Source organism: Eptesicus fuscus, chromosome 21 (genome assembly GCF_027574615.1).
Source record: "Eptesicus fuscus isolate TK198812 chromosome 21, DD_ASM_mEF_20220401, whole genome shotgun sequence".
NCBI lineage: Eukaryota > Metazoa > Chordata > Mammalia > Chiroptera > Vespertilionidae > Eptesicus > Eptesicus fuscus.
Window position 1 is genome coordinate 38,268,001 of NC_072493.1, and position 8,553 is coordinate 38,276,553.

Sequence of the window (8,553 nt, forward strand, 5' to 3'; positions counted from 1 at the left end):
ACGCTCCTCACGACCAATCGCGCCCACACGGCAGCGCTAGGGGGCGGAGCCAAAGTCTAAGACAGGCCTCCCTCTGGGACCGACACCAACCAGAGCCTACGACTGCCTGATATGCCTAGGACCCTGCCCCACAACAAGTAATTGACATCAGTATTGACCAATTAAAAGCCGTCTTAGTGCCGAATGACGAATACAGTACCCAGTCGCTTTGCACTCTAAGCCGGAACCCGGCTCGGTGAGGGACAGTAACCAATGAAATGCATGAAGGTGGGGCTAAGGGACGGGCTCTCCAATGAGCAGGCTTAGAAGGCGTGGCCTGAGAGTTTGTTGACCGGCTAGTCGCAATTCCTGCTGGGGATGGTAGTCTTCTTAAGTCTCTGGCCCATAGTCGACAGTACAAGACAGACTACAACTCCCATGTGACAGGGTGCCTGAAGCACCAAAGAACCCCGGGGAAGAGAAAAAGTCGGAAAGGGCAGTTTCTCATGAGTCTCACTGGACACCCGGAGCACCTTAAACCCAGGGCCCCGACTCACCCGGATTCCGGGCTCTAGTATCGCCGGTGGCTCCTCTCAGCAGCGGCGGTAGCGGCACGAGGGGGAGGTGCGAAGAACAGCCAACCGCCACCCTCAAGCCCCGCGGCCAATCAGCAGTGTCCAGGGCGGTGCAATGACCTCACTGGGTTCTACTCTCTCGCCCCTCCCCCACGTGGTTTTTGCTGCTGGTAGTCCGGAGTAGGAAAGTTTGGGGTGGGGGGAGGGGAAGAGAAAGAGTGATGTCACCTTTCCCTCGCTTGATTGGCTGTCGGGTGGTCAGGACTACGACCAATCAGCCACCTCAGAAAGTCTGGCGCGGCCCCGCGGAAAGCCCTGTTGCCACCGGGAGGGGAGAGAATGTGCGTGTGTGGGGTGGCGCGCGCTGCAGTGTAGTCAACCGACAGAACCTGGGGTTTGGGGGCCCTGAGGACAAGTTCCCTTTCCAAGACTTTTGACATTTAATGGCGGTGCAATTTTCTGACAGCACTCCCAGGCATGGGCCGGGGGGGAGGGGGGCACGAAATGGGAAATGCGGTATTTCCTGGCGCTTCACACCGCATTCTGTGGAGAGCTCCACTTTCTGGGGTTCACATCTTGCGAGAGCGAGATTTTTTAAGTGGGGGGCGGGGGGGAGCGGTCACACTGGGGAGGAGAGGGGTATGCCCTGTCAGTAGTAGATTCTTGCTGCCCAGATTCGGGGTTTACACCAGGTGTTAGCCTGTCTAGTGCATCCATACTCTGTCCATGTTGGACTTGCCCTGGATAAAGAGGGTAATGGGAGCGATAAACACTGGCCCCGGGGAACGCTTCTGCTGCCTGGGTTGGATTCCCAGTCTGAGCACGGGATTCACACCGGGGGTGGAGAAAATGCACCCAGCCTATTGCAGATCCCTAGTGTCTACCGTTGGCACTGCCTGCCACGAGAGAGGGTACTGTGCACACTGGGGAGGGTTGAGTCTGAGGGAAATGACACTCATCAGAGGGTTCCCACTGCCCACTCGTGCAGACCCTTGCAAAGAGTGGTTCCTGCTTTCACAGAAGGGCTTCACAGCAGCCACAGAAAGTTGCCCATGCGTGGTGGCTTGCACTTGTCTGTGTTGACTTTATCATGGGGATGAAAGAGATTATACCGTGCAGGGGAGACACATACTGGACGAGGGTTCACATTGCCTGTGGGGGCTTACGTTATGTCGGGGAGAGATTTCTGCTGTTTAGGATGGTGTTTCTTGTTACCCAGTCCATTTGCATCAGGTTTGAGAGAGATTGGCGGGAGGGGGGGGGGGGGCGGGGAGGGTCTGTACTCTCCATGGAGGAACTCACCCTGCCCTGAGGAGCACTCTGCTGGAATGAAAGGGGTTTCTTGCTGTCTGTTCTGGATTGTCTCTGGCTGTGGTGTGTCTATGATGTTCACAGAGGGCTGGCTCCCCATTGCTTTTTAATATATATATATATTTTATTGTTTTATTGATTTTAGAGAGCCAGAGGGATAGATAGAAACATCATTGATGAGATAGAATCATTGATACGCTGCCTCCTGCATAGCCCCTACTGGGGATCTAGCCTGCAGGGCATGTGCCCTGACCTGGAATCCAAACGTGACCTCCTGGTTCATAGGTCAAGGCTCAACCACCGAGCCACACTGGCAGAGCAAGGATAATTTTTTTTTTTTAACCCTATGGCATATGGTTGTTATGAAGAAGTAATGAAGTAACATGTGCAAAACATTTAGGGTAGTGTCTCCAGCAGAATAAATCCTTAAAAATGTTAGCCATTGTTGTGATTACTGTTATTCATGAGGAGCTTATTTCTACCTACAGAGCATATGCTGTCACAGTCTTACTCATAACCTTGTCCTAGTTGGTGCTATGGTAATCGTGGTGGGTTTTTTTGGAAGGATTCTAGAGTTCAGCATATCTGTGGGGCATTTATTAATCCATCAGGAAGCATTCTGGTCTAGCGCTTGATGTCCCAGCTATAAAGGTTTTTGCCTGTGTAACCTTGGACCTGTAACCTCTCTTAGTCTCACTCTGCTCATCAGAAAAATGGGCAACATTAGAGCACCTTCCTCATAAAGTTGAGGCAAGGATGACGTGAGATGTTGAATCCAGGGCCTTGCATACAGTAAGTGCTTAACAACTGGGGTGGTGATTTGTATGGGCCCTGGGGAATCCCTGCCATTCAGAAAGTCACCATTTCTTCGCCTCCATTCAGGGCCGCATTGTCCGCAACAGGTTACACCACCTTTCAGGGAGTCATCTGTCCTAATACATGAGTGTTGAAAGGGAACTGGGTAACTTTTTATGAGAGCATTAAGATTCTTTGTGGGGGATCATATAATATTATGAAGGTTACAAAGGCCCAGAGGGTTTCAGTGGAAGGGGGGGTTTCTCCCTGTCTATGGGAAAGGGCTACATTATCCATGACTTCATAAAACGGACATAGTGATATTAGGGTTTATTGCGCCCATGGGTGAGTCCTCATGCTCACAGAGTGGTCCACCCAAACAGGGGGCACAACATCCATGGGTTATGCTGGATGAGGCCGCATTGACTATGGGGCTCCCCTGTTCACATGAAGAGTCACACGGCTGATGGAAGTGACCCTGTTTATATGGCTTGGGGGGGCCATACCCAGGTTACTGGAGTTGACCTTGTTAACAGAGGAATTCTCACAGTGTTAAAGAAGTTATGCTGTCTGTGTGGTAGAGCACACTAATAAGGGGATACGCCTTGAGGGGGTACACATTGTTTATTGCTGTCTCCCCACCTATCTGGGGCTCATGCTGTTTATGAGGGCCACACTACCTACACTGAGTGGCCAGATTATTATGATCTCTGAATGCATAATAATCTGGCCACTCAGTGAATATCCTATATAATAAAAGGCTAATATGCAAATTGTCCCCTCGACCAGGAGTTCGACCAGCAGGCAGGCCGGCCAACTGCCCATGTCCCCTCCCCCTGGCCAGCCTGGCTGGACCCCACCCATGCACGAATTCATGCACCGGGCCAGATTATTATGCGTTCAGAGATCATAATAATCTGGCCACTCAGTGTATCTGCAGTTCACAACATTTATGTGGTTGGCCTGTTACATGGGGTTCACACAGTTTATGAAGTGTGCACTGTTTGCATGGGGCTCATATCATTTATGCCTGCATGAGCTTTCTGTCGGTCACACATGAGCGCTGTCTATATGGGATTTATACTGTACAGTATAAATCCCATATAGACATGAGTCACACTGTATATGGAGGTTTATATCAGTTATGGACACACTACTGTCTGTATGGGTTTTTATTGTGTGGTGATACCAGCCGTGTGTCTACTCAGCTCACACCGGCAAATAAGTCTCACCAGCCTATTCTATGCCAGACCAGGATCTAGGCACCAGCGATAAAGCAGCTAAGAAAACAGTCCAGCCCTGACCGGTTTGGCTCAGTGGATAGAGCGTCGGCCTGTGGACTGAAGGGTCCCGGGTTCGATTCCGGTCAAGGGTATATACCTTGGTTGCGGGCACATCCCCAGTGGGGGGCGTGCAGGAGGCAGCTGATTAATGTTTCTTTCTCATGATGTTTCTAACTCTCTATCCCTCTCCCTTCCTCTCTGCAAAAATTCAATAAAATGTATTTTAAAAAAAGAAAACAGTCCAAACCCCTGCTTTGTAGAGCTGCCATTCAGTAGGACAAGCAAACCCTTTAAGGATTTTTCCTGTTTATGTGATTCATACCAGGTTTCAGATGTTTCAGGGGGTTGTGCTGGCATCAACTGGCCATGAGAGTGTCTCTATGTGTCTGGGGCTACATTTATTGGTATTACATTGGGTATAGGGAGTTCACTGTTCAAAGATGAGTTTATTCTCTCATAGATTGTCAAGCACTGTGCCAGGCTTGGAGGATACTGCAGGCAACAAAACCCCTGCCCTCTTAGAGCTGACAATAAAGAGGAGGGATTCAGACAATAAGCAAATACGTTGTGGAAATATGTCAGAAGATAAGGGCTATGAGGAAACATAGTATATAAAAGGGATTTGGGATCCAGGAAAGTCAGGTAAGATCTTCTTGGGAAGGTGCTTTCTGAGTAAAAACCTGAAGGGGATGAAGGGCAGAACTATGCAGACTTCTTGCGGGGGGAAAGTTTTACGGGCAGATGAAACAACATTGGCAAAAATCCCTGAAGCAGAAATATGTCTGGCATATTCAAGAAATAGCCAGAGGCCTAGCTGGTTTGGCTCAGTGGATAGGACGTTGGCCTGCAGACTGAAGGGTCCCGGGTTCGATTCCGGTCAAGGGCACATGTCTGGGTTGTGGGCTCGGTCCCCAGTAGGGGGCGTGCAGGAGGCAGCCAATCAATGATTCTCTCTCATCATTGATGTTTCTGTCTCTCTATCCCTCTCCCTTCCTCTCTGAAATCAATACAAATATATTTTTTTAAAAATAGCCAAGAGGATGGAGATGAAGGGAAAGGTGAGGTGAGGAGTTGGCTTTTACTCCCAGTGGGCAAAAGGCAGCAAAGAGATATCATCTGATTTAATAGAATGTCTCTGGCTGTGGGTAGAGCACAGACTGTCGGGGCTGGTGGCAGGAGGGAGACAAACGAGAAGACCCCAGAGCAGGGGTGTGGTGGTGACAGTGGAGAGTAGCTAATTCTGAAATAGCTTAAGTCAGAGCTGATGGGACACCCCTTCGGATGAGGGAAAGGGGTCATGGGTGACTCGAAGGTATTCAACCTGAGCAACCAGCAAAATGGAGTTGCAATTCCCTAAGATGGTAAAGACGGGGGTAGGTGGGGACAGTTGGGGGAAGTTCAGGAAGACCATCTTGACGTGGCGAACTTGAGAAATCCAAATGGAGATGCCGGCGAAGCACTTTGATGTGTGAGATTGGAATTCGGGAGAGTCCTGAGCGGAGAGAGAAATTTGGGTGCAATCAGCATAGAGATGGAACATGAGGAGAGAAGAGGACTGGAACTGAGCCCTGGGGCCCTTCAGCATTTCAAGTCAGGGAGACGAGGAAGGGTGATGCCATCATGGGGTTACATTTCCTGTTTGGGATGGTCATACGCTGTTTACGTGGCTACACACTCTATAGGGTGAGTCGTACTATGTCTAAGGGAACTACAATGTTCATAGAGTAGTAATACTTCATTATTGATCACGGGGAGAGGGGGGGTGTTGTGACTATGATTTTTATTGTTCCCTCAGTTTCCAGGAGTGAAGTCTTAAAGGGTTGCGACTTCTGGGGGGACAGGTTCTGTCCATGCCTTAGCTTGACAACAATAGGATGAAGGTGATCTGTGTCAGGACAGTGAACGGGAACAAGGATTGCTAGCTCCATGGGAGGATGGGGGTGTCCTCACTGATCAGACAGAACTGTTTTCTTCATGGAGTGTTACACTTTTCATCTCAGCCTAGCTCTGGGTCTCACAGGCTGGGCTTTTCACCGGTCCAGGAGGCCTTCCATGGTAAACTGGAGATGGGTCCCCTTGTTCATTGGAGTTGACATAGCCCTGGGGTTGGATGGTCTGTCTTCAAGGAATGAGTGGTGATGGATAATTTTAATCACTAGTTCACAATACCTGGGTGTTTCACATAGTAATGGTGGGGTTCACCTTCCCTGGAGGGGATTCTTGGTGTTGAAGAGGCAACTGAACTATCCAAGAGGGTTCACATTTCTATGGTGAAAGCACATGGACCCCTAAGTGGTTGTGGTATCTGTGACCAGGTTTTCACAAACCACCAGAGGTCACACCGTCCAGGGGACATTTCCACCAGGGACTCTCATTCTCTGTGGGTGGTACGGACACTCTCATGAAGTATGCCCACCATCCATAATTGTGTTTCATAGAAGCAGCGGGATTGAGTTTACCCAACTGTCAGGGTGGGATTATGCCATTAACAGGCGATTTCACACTGTCAATGCTGTGTGTTTATTGTCTACAGTTGGAGTCTGTAGGGAGAGGGGTGCTTACATTATCCACGGGGTACATAGCTCACTCTGCTAGTAACTGTTAACAGTATTTATGGCATGCTTATTTCACACCCCAGATTTCTCACAACAACCTGGTTATGTAGGCTCTGTTAATATCCCCATTTTACAGATGAGGAAACTATGGCTCACAGAGGTGCACTGGCTCTCTGTCACTGACAGGAAGTAGAAGAGTTAGGGTTGCAACCCAGGTCTCTGACTTGATGGTGGGTCACTTAGGGGTCACTAAGGCTATTGTCTTTGAAACTCTGCATTATCTTTATCCAAGGGTGGAGGGCAGTAAAGGTGGTAGTAAGGCCTAGGGCTTAGGAGTGATGGTTTCCAATGGACTAGATCTGGATTTGAATTCTGGCTCCAACACTTCATGACTGAAGGACTTTGGCAGACTTCCCCAGCTGGGCCTCACTTTCTTAATCTGTAAATGGGTATAACAATAGTAATTCTCCTTTTTGGGCTTTTGTAAGGATTAAATGAATGAGATGATGCCCTGGACAGTGCTTGGCCTAGCGCCTGGCACCTTATGAGCGCTAGGAATTTGGGAGCAGTTACAACGATGATGATGATGATGATGATGATGATGATGATGATGATTGCAGGACCACACTGCTCCCAGAAGGTTACAATATCCGTAGGGGAGCTGCAGTGTCAGTAGTCAAGGTTACATAATTAATTCACCAGGGGGTTGATGCTTCCCGGGAGTCCTTGATCTCCCCAGGGAAGAGGCCTGAGGCTTCTACTGAGGCACTGGTGAGGGACTTCCTGCTGTAAGGCAGCTAGGAACTCAGCAACGGAGCCTGGACTTGAAGCCCTCAGAACCCAGAGCTGACCCTGCAGGCCTTCGCTCCCAGTAGCCCAGCTCTCCCTGCCCCTCTTCTGGGCTTCGGCCTCTTTGCGCACCCCTCCCCCATAATCCCATCCTCGGGTACCTCGGAGTCTTTTTTGAGACTCTGCTTCCAGGCTCCGCCTGTGAGTATTGCTTCTACTTGCCCTTTCCCCGTTGGTGGCTCCGCCAGCCATCCGATCAGCGCTGATTTCCTGTTTCCCCAAGCCGAAGGCTCCTTCCATCCCTCCCAGCTTCGGAGCACAGACTCAACACTGCCCTACGCGCTGGCCTTCATCCTTAAGCCCTGCCTTCCTCTCTCTTAGCGACCCCCCAGTGGCCCTTTGCGAGCACATTTGTTCGGACTTTGGTCGCCCCCTCGTATCCTGGCCCCACCACCGGAACCCTCTGTCCTGGTGGTGGAGGTGGAGGGACCTCCGGTGTTGGCCGGTCCCCTGGACAGCTGCAGCTTGGGGATGGTGGGGGGAGCTCCCCAATGCATTCTCTTTGGTCACTTCCTCCCCAGCTGGGATTGGGGCTCTCTGGAAGGCCAAGACCCCATCCCCGGAGGAGCGAAGGGCACAGCCGCCTCCTCATTTCCGATGCTGGGAAATGCTTTCCACCCATTCCACCCCACCCCTGGACAGCTGCCCCCATTCAGACTCAGGGTTGGGAGGGTAGGGGGTAAAGCTAGGCTGGGAAATGTGATCTTGATCATCTTCCAAGGTTCTGAACCGCCCCCCCTCGCCCAGCAGAGAAGATTCTGCCTCCTCCCAAAAGGTCCACGCCTCCTCCCGACAAAAGTTGCTGCCCCTCCCTGAGAAGGTACCCCCCTGCCCTCTTACAGGCTTCCCAAAAGACAATCTGGATCCCGCAGTGGGCAGGAGAGGAGGGGAGGCAGGTCCCGAGTGCCGAGGACTTAAGTTATCTGCAGACTGGGAGTCTCCGAGAAGGGTCGTGAACCCTGAGACCCCATTCCACCACCAACCCCCACCTTCCTTCCTCCCCCGTTGCGCGGCCCCTTTAAGCTCAGAGCCGGCGAGTCCTCAGTGGCTGTACGCCGGCGAGAGTGTGTGTGAGTGCGCCGGGAGGGGGCGGGCGCAGTGTCTCCATGGCGACGCGGCGGTGACGTCGCCGGCCCGGGGGCGTGGGCGTCCCGGCCCCGGAGTGCGATATTAACCCGGGAGGCGGCGGCGGGGAGGGGAGAGGCT